Source organism: Trichosurus vulpecula, chromosome 4 (assembly GCF_011100635.1).
Source record: "Trichosurus vulpecula isolate mTriVul1 chromosome 4, mTriVul1.pri, whole genome shotgun sequence".
NCBI lineage: Eukaryota > Metazoa > Chordata > Mammalia > Diprotodontia > Phalangeridae > Trichosurus > Trichosurus vulpecula.
Genome location: NC_050576.1, coordinates 285,086,465 through 285,102,685, shown reverse-complemented (window position 1 = coordinate 285,102,685; position 16,221 = coordinate 285,086,465). Strand labels below are relative to the sequence as shown.

The following is a 16,221-nucleotide window of genomic DNA, read 5'->3' as shown; positions in this document are numbered from 1 at the left end:
TGCTTGACACAAGTGCTTCATAAATGCTTCCTTCCTTCCTTCCTCCCATCCATCCATCCATCCTTCTTTCTTTCTCTCCATTCCTCCCTCCCTCCTTCCTTCCTTCTTCCCTACCTCCCTCCTTTCCTTTATTCTTTCTTTCCTCTCTCCCACTCTCCCTTTCTTCCTTCCTTCCTTCTTAATTGGTGGAATTTCAGGCAGTTATAAAAGTGAAATAAAAGATTTACAGTTTGGAGGGGATGCTTAGAAGAATATTATCTTCTTGGGGTATCAGAAGTCATACATTCGTAATTTTTCAATTCTCTACATCAGCTATGTGCAACACGTACTCTATTTGGCATTAGAACCCCAAAAGATATTGAAATCTGACCTGATTTCACTATCTGCACTTCTCTATTATATTCCTGAACATTATTATTTCACAAACTGCACTGCCTACTTCTGTGATTCATTTTAGTATTAAGGTTTCATGAGGTGTTATATCAGATTCTGGGCAAAAATCCAAATACGAAACAAAAAATAATAGAACCCTTATTTTACAGTTGGAAAAATCTAGTTATATGTGTCTATTTTTCACCTTTCTTTCTCTCTCTCTTTGGTCTCTACCTTTCTGCTTTAGAAAAAGCATCCTCAGGAAGTTTACTTCTTTCAGAATTTCTCTATTTGCTTAATATGTTTTTACTACTGATTTTTTTGTGGGCTTGCTTTCTGGTCCTCTATTTAGGGCTGTTTTCATCACCAAGGTGGTACAGTGGATAGAGTGCTGGACTTGGACTGAACAAGAGCTGAGTTCAAATCCTGCTTCATAATAGCAGTGAGAATCTGACCATGATATTTAACCTCTTTCTGCCTCAGTTTTCTCATCTGTAAAATAAAGGGGTTGGACTTGAGGGCCTCTAGGATCTACTCCAGCTCTAAATAGATGATTCTAAACCCAATCTCTCTTGGACATGATAGCCTTTCTGATGCCTGAAATCCTGTCCCTCCCAATTCCTTCAACTGACCCTCATATAGAAAGAACCCAGTCCTTCACCATCTTGGTTGCCTCTTTCTGAATGCTTTCTATATTATCAGTGAACCTCTTTAAATGTGCCTCTAGAGCTGAACCCAGCGCTTCAGATATGATTTGATCAGGATAGAGTAGACAGACTGGATAGAGAGACTATCACTTCCCTATTCCTGGACACTAGGTTTATTTTAAAATATTCTGAGACTGCATTAGCTTTTTTTTGGGGGGGGGGCTTCCATATCACATCATTGACATATCAAGCTTTGAGACCACTCAGATCTTTAGATCTTTCCACATGAACTACTGTCTAGACATGGTTCTTTCCATCTTGTATTTGGGAGGCTGATTTTTAAAAGCCTAAATATAAGACCTTACATTTCTCTCCCCACTCACACTGCCCCCTGCCACTCACACCACCCCCCCCACTCACCCCCCCCAAATTCTTACCATCTGGGCTTAACACAGTGACAAGTACACAGTAAGTACATAATAAATGATTCTTGTTTGACTGACGTGTTGCACACCCATAATAAAATATAACCTCCACAAAGGCAGACACTATCTCATTTTAGCATATGTAGCTCCTATGCCTCGCATAGTGCCTGGCACATAGTAGGCACTTAAATGCATGTTAGTTAATTGAAGGAGATCTATAAATAAAAATAAAAGAACAAGGACAAACTAAATAAATTGGGAAAAACAAGGTCAGAATTCAAAGAAATGTGTCCTCAACTGAAATAACCTAGAGAGAAGTGCCTTACCATCATTTGTTACATAAATGTGAGCTATTATTATCACTTTTAATGGCTATAATAATGCAAATGGAGATAGGTAGGAGAGAAAACCTGTGAACAGACCCACCTTGAAAACCCAGAACAACAAATATGTAGTAAATATCTCTGTACAAATCACAAATATTTTATGTGGTTGGTGAGGACCCTTTATGCCCACATCTTTGACTTTAATTACTCCATGTGGTTTCATAGCATGCCACCATTACTGGCCAACAAAATGAAATGAAGCAAATCAGTCTGGAAGGAAGAGGGAGGAACTTCATCTCTAGACCATTTTTGAGGATAACCTCAGGTCGAACATACAGATGAAAGCTGTCTGGCAATGTGGCTGCTGTTTGGCATTGGTATAGGCACAGTGCGCTTATGCTGTGGTCTCCTGTAATCCTTCCAAATAAATTGAAAGCAGGCAAATAGCACATTGATATTTCTGGGATGAGAAGAAATGCTAGCACTAATAATGGTTGACGACTGAGTGAAGCGGTCAGCTGGTTTATTTTAGTGTGTCTGCCTTAGTAACTTTAAGTGTGGACTGAATTTGCCCCGCCACTTCTGGGCAAGTGTGTTCACCATTGTAGAACATGTCAATTTGGGATAGCCCTCATCACATATATTTAGAAAAGAGGACAGGAAGAAGTGAAGAAAAAGTCTAATATGGATTCAAATCCTGAAGATAAATGACTTTTAAGAAGTTCTACTTTACAAAATCATAAAATATAGTGTCCCATCCATGTGGTAGGGGAACATAGAATGTCTTTTCCCAGAAACAGGCCCTTGACCTACATGGATGCCTTCATCTTAGGTGATCTGGACATTGTCAAAAGTCCAGTTACAATAGCAAAAGATATGTTTTAGTAAGAAAGGTGGAACATCAGTAGATGGAATTGTTAATAAAGAAGATGTAATCTTTAAAAAAAAGCCTGTAACTTCCCAGAACGTTCTCCAGAACTTATACTCTTAGAGGATGCCTATGTCATCGAGAGGTGAAGTGACTTGCACAGAATAACACAGCTAGTGTATGTCAGAGAGATGACTTGAAACCAGGTTTTCCTCTGTCCACTCTCTGTCCACTATTCCGGGTGGCACTGTCCTCTGTCTTAGGCTAAATGTAAGGGAAAACTTTCTAATAACGGCAGCTGACTGAAAGTAGAATGGTCTGCTTTGAGTGATAGTGATTTGCATCCTCCTGCTAAAAGGAAAACAGAGAAAATTAGTCTAGTAAAAGCCAGATGGCCCCTTGCTAGGTACAATATTGTGGAGGATGTTGGGCTCTTTCCAATGCTGAGATCCAATAATTCTGGGAATTTCAATGGTGGCATTCTCTTTGTTTTGAGTTCTATCATGTTCCCACTCCTCCTCCCCATCTCACTTAGGGATTTTGAGAATAACTTTTTCGTAGCTTAAAACCTTATTCATTTATCATTTATTTTCCCTCTCTGTATTAGAAGTAGATGTCTTGGGTCCATTCTTCTGATCTCTTTAGTTTTAAATGAAAATGCTTAAAGAAAAGGAAATCCCAACAAGAGCAAGCGTAGCAATAAGGGGAGTGGGATTTAATCCACAGCATACATTTAGTACTAACAATTGATAACAATGTCAAAGTGCCATATGAAAGATCAATTATCCATTTCATGCATTAAATGTAGCCTAAACCTGAGCCTCTTCCCCTCGGTAACCATTAATGTGACCTAATTACATAGCAAGAGTTTCTTAGTCCTTTGCCCTTAAGATGAACTTCGTCCACAGTGGAGCTGCCAAACACATTTTCACTGTAAAGAAATTCATTTTCTAAACTGAATCACCCAAGAGGTTTAACTGAGTGGAAACCATTCAAAAATAAAATTGTTTGATTTGTTTGGGCCTAGTTCGAGGTAGTTTTAGCAAAGAGTGTTAATCCTACTTTTCTTTTCCAGTGGGAAGCAGCATTGAGCAAGGTCAGTCAAACTTCAAGTGTAATTGTTCAGTCCTATGGCCCTACGCCCATATTTGGGAGTTCTCTAGCTCTGAATTTGATAGAAGGAAAAAGAAACACCCTCAACTCCCCAGTCAGTGACCCAGGCTTAGGTTTTTAATGAAGAGTCAGTTACATGGAGACAATAACTGTGCATCCTTTCCTGCTTGGAATTCCTAACTCTTTGCGCATCTGGAAGGTCCTGCCTCAATTCCATGGTTTGAACCCTGATGGATCAGTCAATCAACACACATTTATGAAGTGTTTCCTGTGTGCCCTGTACTGTGCTAAGCACTGAATATGCAAACACAAAGAATGAAATAAGTCCTATTCTCAAGGATCATATAGTATAACTGGGGATGGCACCAAGTACATCTATAAGTATATATAGAATAAATATAAAGAGAATAAGGAGAAATAAATGCAAAGTAGCCAGGAACCAATTCTTGATTCTCCTATTCTTTCTTTCCTTGAACCTCACATACCATTTTGCATCTCTTGGTTCTTACTTTGTTTTGTTTTCATTTACAGTCATTACATTCTTATAAAAATAATATCTAATATTTCCATAGGTCCTTATAGGTTTCAAAGTGCTTATAAATAATATTATCCACATTTTACAAATGAAGAAACTGATGTAGGCAAGCATTGCTTTTGGTTTTGTCATTATGTCCAGGGCCTAGAGAACAATATTCTTAGTGTAATAAACTTTTAATAGTAGAATGAATAATAATTGAATGAATGCATTACCCCTGTCATTACATGACATTCTCTTACCCAAGGTTGCCATATTACTGACTCCATGTTGGAGTGATTAGTTTGCATGGTGTAGGTTGGAGAGTCAGGTATTTCTTTAATTCAGATTCTTACCTCCTTCCAATCCCCCTCTATAGCACATTCATTGTTGCTTAACTCCTGCCATAGTTAGTCCAAATGTGGAGCATTTGATGCCCTACTAAAGGACAACTCTGTCTTTCCTGACAATTACATTGACTCAATAAAAATTAATCCCATGTGTTTAGTCTTATGGATTCAAGACCATATTTACAAGTAATGTAAATAATATTATCCACATTTTACAAATGAAGAAACTGATATAGGCAAGCATTGCTTTTGGTTTTGTCATTATATCCAGGGCCTAGAGAACAATATTCTCAATGTAATAAACATTTAATAGTAGAATGAATAACATTTGAATGAATTAATTACCCCTCTCATTACATGACATTCTCTTACCCAAGGTTGCCATGTTACTGACTCCATGTTGGGGTGATTAGTTTGCATGGTGTAGGTTGGAGAGTCAGGTATTTCTTTAATTCAGATTTTTACCTCCTTCCAATCCCCTTCTATAGCACATTCATTGTTGCTTAACTCCTGCCATAGTTAGTCCAAATGTGGAGTATTTGATGCCCTACTAAAGGACAACTCTGTCTTTCCTGACAATTACATTGACTCAATAAAAATTAATCCCATGTGTTTAGTCTTATGGATCCAAGTCCATATTTGGAATGTCTCCAGCTGTGAATTCAATGGAAACAAGCACCACCCTCAATTCCCTAGTGATGGGGAGGAAACTAATGCTAGATCCCATTGTTAGTATTTACTGAGTCAAAATGAAAAATGTTGATCTTTTGGAGGAAAGTAGAAACATGCAATTTTCTGTATTAGCAAAATGCAGTTCCTACCATGGAACCATAGAATATCAGAGCTGGTAGGGACCTGAGAGCCCAAGACACCAAGTAACTTGCTCTTAGTAACAACTAATTAGTGAGAAAATCAGGAATACCAATAATCATTATCACCTCTACCACCAACGCAGCTATAAAGATAAACACTTCCTCATTAAAAAGGAAGAAAAAGATTGATAGCCATTCCCAGAGCACAAGATAAACAGGTCAAAAACTGGTGGAAATATTTTTGGAGTACACAGAAATCACTTCAAAGGGCAAAAGTAAAGTCCATAAATTAGTACATACCATTGGATTTGTTGATCACAATCAAAAGGGCCTTAGTTCTGAATGCAGCTTACAAAACAAATAAGAATCCAAGAGTGGGATCAAAAGGTTCTCTGTGGGTAACATCCATATTAATGCAATCCATAATATATTGACAAAAATTGTTGGTCAAATGGCAGAGTTATACATATTTGTATATAGAAACAGAGGAGTTCATCATGACAATTCAGAACCAGATCATTACCATTGGATGGGCTAATCCCTAAGGAACATATACTTTTGTAAATACCATCTATGCAAGGAAGTGCTAGAAACTGTTCAACATATCTTTGCAGACTGTAAAGATTTAGTATCTACTGTATACTTAGCAAAATATAACCTAGTAATTTGAATTATGTAGCAGAAGTTCATCATCTTTCATTAATCAATAAAATAACAAATTACCAATAATTATAGACCTCAAAATGTCATTGAGAACTCAACTAATAATGAATAAGAACATTTTTAACAGATGTTCCCATAGCAAATACTTATTCTTTCTAAGTTATATATAGTCAGTCCTCAACATTTGCCTGTTTAACTTTCGTAGCTTTAAGCATTTGTGTGATTTTATTAGTAATCTCATTTTCACTTTCATGTTGGCAGCTAGACACATTCATGGCTATATGCATCAGAGAAAAAAATGAGAGGTGTGATGTGTGCAAGTTTGTGGGGCAGCTGGTATCCTACTAGGTGCTGTACTGGTCTTGTTTACCCTATCATTGTAGAATAAAGAATTCCCCTCGCATTCAATATATATTTTCATTCTTTTCCTTTAAAACTCAAGTTTTGTGTTGCAATTATGGCCTCAAAGTATAGTGCAAGTCCTTTGAGATCCAAGTCCAAGTGTGCAAAGTCAGTGATGCAGCTCAGTGAGAAAATAAAGGTGTTAGATAAACTTAATGCCAGAATGTCTGCAGCTGCTGTCTGAGTGAGTTTAGTGTTAAGGAATCAGTGATTTGCTATATTCTGTACAATGTCCTCATACTGCTGTCTGACACAGCAGAAGCCAAGATTCAGGTTAAAAAATGTTTTAGTGTTAAGAATTTTACTTGCTATACAGTATTTATGGTACTATAGATCTTATGTATTATAAAAAGTGAATATTGTATGAAATCAATTTTTTTTTGTTTTTTAAAGTTGAGACATTAGCACAAACAGTCATAGAATTCTAGGGAATTACTAGCAAGGAAAAATGTTTTGCATGTTACCAATTTTATTTTGTGTACTGTATTTTATGGATTATTTCATGGTTACTGTGTTAGGAAAAGTGCATATTATCAGAATTAATGTTTTGTTATAAAGAATTGTATGCAGAAACATGTATTTTCAGTAATCTCTAGTGAAAGATTATGATTTTTGATGGTCATGGGAACCTAACCCCAATTTCCCATTGGTTTGACATATCAACACTTACCTTTTTTACTGTTGTGCTATTTTCTAGGAATGCTACCCCGGCAAAAGTTGAGGATTGACTGTAGAATGAAAAGCTTTTTAAAAATAGAAACCTAATAGATGAAAGCAAAAACATATGGGGACAGTCCACCTCTTTCCCCACCCTCATTCTGTCTGCTACTGGTAATGTGGGGAGGATGCTTCTGGTGAGCCAACAGAACAATAGCCTGGAGTGTTCCCATAATAAAACTGAGAGAAAGAGAGAGGTCAAATGAATTTATTAGTAAAACTATGATTCTACATAAAGCAAGGGTCTGAGCTGGGGTTAGGACCCAGGTCTCTTTGATTCTAGGTGTGATACCCCATCTACTATGATTAGAAAACCCAAGCCTCCAAAATCCTCGCGCAGTCAGTGTTATTTCCATTATTCCACATTGCTTCACCTAAAGTGACTTACTTCTTCGAACAAAACTCCTAAAAGAACAAACAAACCGTGCTTTCCCTGAAATGACTACTGAATTTAGAAAAACAATAAGGCATCTAACAGATTGGATGATAACCTTGGCTACTCACTCAAGTTCTTGAGTCTCTGAAATGCAAGTCCTGGGGTACTTCTCAAGATGGATAATGAATTGCTAAGGAATGATGGATTTTTCTTAGAATTTTCTGAAATGAATAATGTTGGGCTTTAGGGTAGATTAATGACACAAGTTGTGGAAAGAACCAATGGAAGTTTTCTTTAAAAAGTCAAATAGAAAAAAGTGAAGGTAGACAACCCGTCCAAAGATAAAGGACAATTTGCAAAAGGCTGCTGCATTTACCCCTCCATTTTGAATACTTCATTCATGATGTTGGACCTCAACTGATGTTATAGACATATGATGTTATATCTGTTAAAAATATTCTTGTTGATTATTAGTTGAGTTACCAAGGACATTTTGAAGTCCATAACGTCAGTTTGAGGTCCTGTATCATCATGTCATTTACATCTTCCAAAGGACACTGGGTTACTTCTAATCAAAGCATCAGTACAATTCATCATGGCCATTTTTTTTCACCTTTGCCTCAGGAATTCCCCCTGAGTCACAGAGGTTCCTAGGATGGAAACTCTTAGGTCTAAGAGTTCTTAGCTGTTAAACTCAAAGAAAGATGCATTAATTGACCTCTTAAGGCCTCTTCATACTTTCTGAGTCATTGGTAATTCTGTACTATCAGTAGATTGGAATTTTCTTCTCTTGTTCAGTGACCTTGCTGTTGTGATTATTTGTAAATGTACACATTCATCCATCTATCTACCTACACATATGCATTCCTACATATGTATATGCATAAATACATGCACATATATAACTTGTATATACACATACACATATATTCCTGGCCATTATTTTTTAGAATTCCTTTAGTATAGCAGATGCAGTACAGACCATACAAAAATATACCTCCCATCTACCCAGAAAACTTAGTGATTGTTTAAAACAAAGTGTTGCTTTTGAGAAATCCACAAACATAATGAAGAATGCCCACTGCTAGGCTTTACTTTGCTTTTAGAAGGTGGGGGGGTGGTTGGTTAAATTGGAAATTTGGTTTGCTGCAGCACATGTGGTGAGGTCATGTTTCAGCAAACAGTTAGATTTATTGTTTCATGATGGACATGATGACTTTTAGTTTTGCCTTGATCAAGATTTTTTTTCTGGGTCAATAAACCTTGATATCTTTTTCAGAGACATTCCTCTCTATTCATTACATCATTGTTTCAAAAGCAAAACAAAAGAGAAAAAATCCTTAGTTTCATGTTCACTTAAAGAATTTGGGGTTGCATTAACACTAAGGAACTCATATTTTTTTTTCAAGAAATCCATTTGGTTTTAATTGTATCTGGTGAACTTGCTGGCAGAATAATTGACCATTAACAGAGTTAACCAATCTTCCAGTTATATGAGGACTTGGATATTTTTTGAGTCATTTACAGAACCATAGGAATTGTACATCACTTTATGCATACCAAGGTGAAGGGAAGCAAGAAAAATCAAGGAATTAAAACTTTCAAACAAGCCGTTGTCTGATCTGACCAGAAAATATGGCCAGGCAGGTGGCACAGTGGATAGACTATTGGACCTGGACGGAGGGAGTATAGATTTGAATTCAACTCTATCCTCAGGTACTAACTGTGTGACCTCAGAAATGTGACTTAATAACTCCCAAAGTCTCTGCTTTGGAGGCCTTTCTGCACTTACTTATGGTAGAGCATCTCTGATCTACATCTACCTCTTTTAGCATCCCCAGCATGCTCATTCTGGAAACTTCCATAGCCCATGCTTGTACAGCTGTGACATTGCCAGCCAGCCCTGAGTGACTACCTCCCTATGAAATAAGATATGGTAAATAGACATGACTAAGAACCCAGCCCCCAATATAAGCAAACAAAGGAATAAATAAATAGATAAATAAACAAATGAACAAATAGGTCATAGATAGATAGATAGATGATAGAAAGAAAGAGAGAGAGAGAGAGAGAGAGAGAGAGAGAGAGAGAGAGAGAGAGAGAGAGAGAGGGAGAGAGAAAGAGAAAGGAAGGAAGGAAGGAAGGAAGGAAGGAAGGAAGGAAGGAAGGAAGGAAGGAAGAAAGAGAAAGAAGGAAAGAAAGAAGTGAGGTCTATCCTAACTCTAGAATAAAATCCCATGGTTTCCACCTTTTCTGCCTGGGTGTACAGGAGACAGGACCCATTTTGCACATCAATTAGGAGGAGTGACAGAGCTAGTGACTCAGGGTATATAAGGTCCAAGGGCAGCCTCTCTTCAGGATCATCATTAATCCCCCCATTTTCTTCCTCAATACCTAAACACTGTCATATCAGAGGTTAGGGCAGCTAGGCAGTGCAGTGGGGAGTGTCAGGCCTGGAATCAGGAATGAGTTCAAATCTGCCCTCAGACACTTACTGGCTTTGTGACCCTATGCAAGTCACTTAACTCTGTTGATCTCAGTTTCTTCATCTGTAAAATGAGCTGGAGAAGGAAATGGCAAACCATTCCAGTATCTTTGCCAAGAAAATCTCAAATAGGGCCATGAAGAGTCAGACATGACTGAAAAACAACTAAACAACAAATCAGAACTTAAGAAACCTCTCTGGTTATATACTTTCATTGTTGATCGTTCTCTCCATGTTCCCACTCCTTGGTATCTCAGGCTAGTATGTGAGCCCTCTCTTATGTGAGTAAAAATGTGCCATAATAAAAGTTTGTTCCTCTTGACTTCACTCTTCACCTTTCCTCTTGAAATTCTTACAAACTATAACAAAGAGGGTGGGGGTGTTTCTCTTCCATCCCCTCACCCCACTCCCAAGCAGGCATCTTGCAACAGAAGCACATGGCAGTCTAGCCATGGAACACTGTCAGCCCTGTCCTTTGACACAATAATCAAGCCCCTATAATTCCTTCAAGTTGGTTAAAGAACTTTTTCCTTTCCCCTAAAGGAATGAGAAAGCATAATCCTTTTTTTACACTTCCTTTATACTAGCCAGAGTATACACCCCCTCTTCAAAGTACAAATTGGCCATTTTAAGTGAAAAGAAGCTTATGTTCATATCTTATTGTCTTGGTTACATGACTTTCCCTTTACATCAGTCCCCCAACTGATTCCCTAATTTTATATGTATGCACACATATATATACACACATATACACATATGTATATGTATATAGATATATATACATACATATATAGTGTGTATATATGTGTGTATGTATGTACATATACATTCATATACATATATACACACATATATATTACTATTAGAAGCTCAAATACAGTAGTATTTCCTTTTTTTTTCCAAAGAAAAACAAAGTTTATTACAGATCCACCATATTGGGTTCTCTTAAGAAATCTCACCATTTGTGATGCTTATTTTCGCAAGTGGGCCAGATTTAATCTGAGGTAGATTGAATGTGAGCCTACAGTAACATTTTCAGTCACCAAGCAGTTAAATAAATAAGCATCCATTAAGTGTTTAATACATGTGAAGTACTATGCTAAGTTCCAAGAATACAAAGAAAGGGGAAAACATGGTAGGTCCCCATCCTCAAAAAGCTTACATTGTCATGGGGGAGACAACATGCAGAGGACTCTATGCATACAAGATTTATACAGCATAAAGAAGGTAAATCTAGAGGAAAGTCACCAGCAGTGGAGGGACCAGAAAAGTCTCCTGGAAAAGACAGAATTTGAGCTGAATCCAGAAGAAAGCAGGGAATCCAGGAGTGGAGGTGAGAAAGGCTAGAGTTCTAGGCAAAGGAGGCAGCCAGTGAAAATGCACAGCATCAGGAGATGCCATGGTGTATGCGTGTGTGTGTGTATGTGTGTGAGTTACAGCAAGAAAAGCCAGTGATACTAGATTGTGGAGTGTACAAAAAGGAGAAGAACTTAACAATGGAAGGATAGCAAGGGGCCAAGTTGTGAAGGACTTAAAGCCAAACAGAAGAGTTTATATTTGATCTGATCCTTTAGGTGATAGGGAAGTACTAGAGTTTACTGAGTTAGGTTTTGGGGGATGATGTGGTCAGACCTGTACTTTAGGAGATCACTCTGGTGCTTAGTGGAGGATGGAGAAGAGCGGAGAGATATTTGAGGCAAGGAGACCAATCAGCAGGCTATTGAGTCCAAGATATGAGTGCTTTGGTAGAACTGATTCTTAACAGTTAAAAAAGCAAAAGTTAAAAAAAAAGCCTCAAGCTGGTGATTATTTACATTTTTTTTTCCTCTTTAAGGTGGGGGCAGAAGCATGTGCTATAACCAAATGAATTTGATATGTAGGTCAGAGTTTGATTTCTCAAACACTAGTGCTATAAATCGGTAATAAGAAAATATTGAAAAACACACAAGCTAGGCAATGTGGTTTATGTCTCTCCAGATTAGCCAAGCAACCCGAGCATGATTCATGTCTACCCTGCAAAGGGTCATATAGCCATTCTCGGCAATGTGAAACATTCAGCTGGAGCACAAATGCAAGGTGGCCTCCATAGAAGGATAGTGAATCCAAAGCCATGCCTCACGGACTCTGTTGTTATCCTTTGAGTTCCTTGGAAACAGTAATCAGCTCATTATTTTAACAAGGGAATACAGCTAAACAGTCCTTAGTGACTTCGACATAGGCTGTGTTTGACAATCCCCCAAAGATGATGTAATCCAAAAGCAGCCCATTAATCTCATCCCAAGTCTTCAATTCCAAGTCACAATAAATCAGTTTTCAATGAGTTTTTATTGAATCAAACTCAAGGATCATGTTCATGGCTTACCCAGGATTTCCTTACCCTGGGGTCTGTTTCTCTGAGGTCCAGGATGCTCACACATTCTCATAATCATTTCTTAAGCCCTTAATTCCCCATAGTTGGGTCGCTGTCATGCTTGAAGCAATAAAAAATGTGAGTACCAACAAAATGGGCACAAAAACAGGCACAGGGTGTGATGAAAGCATAAGGAAAGGCATTTCATTTGTGATTGCATCTAGGGAACCAACAATAATAAGAGCTCACATTTGCCTTTGGCCAGCATTAAACAGCATTATCTCATTTGATCATCACCATAGCCCAGTGGAGCAGGTAGTAAACATTTTATTATCATCTCCATTTTATAGATGAGAAACCAGAATCATAGAAAGGTGAGATGACATGCCCTTGGTCACACGGCTAGTGAGTACCAAGGCCAGCACTTAATTCCAAATCTGTTGCTCTTTCTCATCTTCTTCTTCACTCCTCTCCCAATTCTACTCTACACTCTCTGTATTTCTCCACAATTCCCTAGCAGCCTTCTCACCTTGAAAGATCCCTTTGCCTCTGTGGTTCCCTCTTCTAATTCATGAGTTCCTCTATTTTGAGGAAGTGCCCACTCCTCCATCCCTATCCAGGCTTTACTCCTGACTTGATACCATGCCTCCTTCTCAATCTTCTCTCCCTTTCCCCTTTTCAGCTTCTTTTTGATTGTCATATTCCCCCATTAGAATGTAAGTTCCTTGAGGATCTTTCTTTATCTTGTATCTGTATTCCCATTCCCAGCACCTAGCACAGTGCCCTAGCACATAGCAAGCATTTGATACAGGCTAAATCAAAATTAATTCCTTTCCCTAAACTGATTCATCTCTTGAAACTTTAAAGTAAGACCACACGATTGAAGACTTGGAGCTGAAAGAGATCTCAGAGGTCATTTGGATCAACTCACTATTTTACCAATTAAGGAAATGTGGCCCACAGAGGTGGAGCAACTTGTCCATCTCATTTAAGAAGTAAGTGGGTAGTGAGAAACAGAGCCGGGATTTGAACCCATTTTGTACCCCATCTCCTTTCGAGACCTTTCTTCATGACAAATTAGATTTGAGTCATTGGCTTCCAATGAGTAGTTCGAAGATAGTTCTTTGAAAAGCTTCTAGTGAACCATTCTATATGAAAACTCAGAGAAATTCAGAAGATAAGCTCTGCCTCTTCCCTCCCCACCCCCTCCCATCCACTTTCATAACACACATGTCTACATCCTCACCAAGAGAACCATTTGCAAAGTCAACCTTGGAAACAGCTTTAGCTAAAATTGGAAAGCCAAGTCAGGATTTGGACCAGCATTTGCGATCCTTGCCAAACTCTCATTGAAGTTCCCATTTTGATTACAGCAGTAGATACATCTTCATTTCCAACATGGGTGTGTTTTTTGTACAAGTTCCCAAGTCTTGGAGCTGAACATGCTCTTTCTCAAGTTTTCAGTCTCACTTAGTCTCCTTTACTTTCTTCTTTCTCCCCTGCTATGTGACTTGCAGTTAGAAGCTACATTTTCCTTAAAGTATCACAAAAAGCAGCCCAGGTATAACTTTCGAAAGAAATTTTCTGGTTGTTTGGAATAAATATGAACTGGGGCTGGCTTATTGTTAAGAAGGAATATATAGGGCATATCGGCGGCACAGTGGATAGAGCACTGGCCCCGGAGCCTGGAGGACTCAAGTTCAAATAGCACCTCAGACACTTACTAGTTATGTGACCCTGGGCAAGTCACTGAACCCCATTTGCCTCAGGTTGCGGGGGAAGGAGTATGTGTTATCATCTTACTTTAATAATTAGTAGAATGAAGCAAGTTACTTTCTATGTAACTATTAACCCTAAGAAGGACACACTGGGATATAGGAACATAGATTTAGGTCTGGATGGGGCCTTAGGGTCCATCAACTCTAACGTTCATTTTATAGATGAGGAAACTGAGGCACAGAAAAGGTCAGTGGCTTGGGATTTGCTTCCACTAAGCTTGATGTAGTGAAGAGAGTACCTGATTTGGGTTCAAACCCAAGTTTGCTACCTATAATCTTTGTGACTTTAAGCTAGAAGTTCTCAACCTTTTCTATGCCATGGACTCCTTTGGCAATCTGCTGAAACCTATGGGAACTCTTCTCAGAAAAATGTTTCTAAAGGTATAAAATGAAATGCATGGAACTAAAAAGGAAATCAATTGTATCGAAAACAAACAAAAAAGAAAAGTTATATGTATATATAACTTTTCTTATATATTAGATATAATACATATTTATATATTATGTATTATATTTATGTTATATACTATATTGTATATGTATGCATATATGTATATATGCATGTATATATGTATGTATGTATACATATACACATACACACACACATATATAAGTTCCCCAGGTTATGAACTCTTATTCCCCAGTTTATATCCCCCAGGTTAAGAACTCTTGCCTTAGGTAGTCAAGCAATTAGTCAATAAGCATTCATTAATCACTTACTGTATCAGGCACCATGCTAAGTGAGAAAGATACATGGGAAGGCCAAAAGGCAGTCTAGCTCCTGTCCTCAAGGAACTCACATTCCAAGGGGAGAGAAAAGTCACTTAATCTCTCTGGACATCACCTTCTTCATGTGTAAAATGAGGGGGCAGGATGATTTCTAAGGTCCATTCTAGCTCTAAATAGATGGTAATGGTCTGGAGGCTGTTTGTAGTCATGTTCTCTTGATATTAAAAACTTCTACTGGCCCTGTCCTAGGACTACTTGCTCTTATTTTTCTCCCTCCTGCAACCTGCCCCAAATAAAGGTCCCTTCAAAGCAAACAGGTTCCCTAAAGCTAAAGAGATAATGGTTGAAAATTCACCATCACCATTGCCAGAAAGAGCAATATAAGGCTTTGGTTTTTTTCTTAAGCTCCCTGTTTGGTTTTATATGTATCTTGTGTGAACATTTATTCCTGACACTTGGTTAAACTTAGGACTAACATTGGCCTCAAAAATACTGGGCATGTGCTTTGCCAGTCTACCTCCTTATTACTTTAGAATAACTCACCTATAGCTATTTGGAATTAACATGGTGAACACTTCCCCACTGGATTTTATTAATACAGTCACAGATAACTATGCCAAAAATCAGCCACAGAAGAAATCTCAAGATGAAGCTATTCCAGCCCGAAAGGATATACCTATTAGTGAAGTAAACGAAACATTCTTTATTGCTGCCAGAGGACTTAACACTAAAAGCCGAATTATGTGGAGAACATTTCAATCCCAAATATTCACTTAAGAATTTTTTGACTAGGAATTATATGGAATTTCTATTTCCCTCAAATAGCTTGTGTTAATTGAAAAGGTGGAAAGATCCAAATTGAATGGATAGAGACCTCACCTTGGAGCCAGAAAAACCTTCATTCATTGGATGGGCGTTACCTCACTCAAAGTGAGAACCTGAAAAGTCCTTAGCCTAAAAGGGCCAGGGTCTCCCATTGCATCCTGGGCCATCTCCAATTGTCGTAATAAATATCAGGCCACTGGACCCAGATGGCTCTGGAGGAGAAAATGAGGCTGGTGACTTTGTACAGCCCTCCCTCACTCAAATCAAAGTCAACTGCAAATCGTGTCATCATTTTCCTGATGTCATGGTCCTTTTTGAAAATGAAGGACAAACACACAACCTGTGAGTGAAGAAGGAGCTGCCCACTAGGGACCAACCTTCCAGTTGGGCAACATGGCTTCTTTCCTTCCTTCCTTCTTCCTTCCTTCCTTCCTTCCTTCTTCCTTCCTTCCTTCCTTCCTTCCTTCCT

At 38.2% G+C, this 16,221-nt stretch overlaps 1 pseudogene; it reads left to right on the top strand.

Moving 5' to 3' along the window:
* Window positions 1-15,266: 15,266 nt before the first annotated feature.
* Window positions 15,267-15,704, top strand: LOC118847126 (annotated as a pseudogene).
* The last annotated feature ends 517 nt before the right edge of the window (window positions 15,705-16,221 follow it).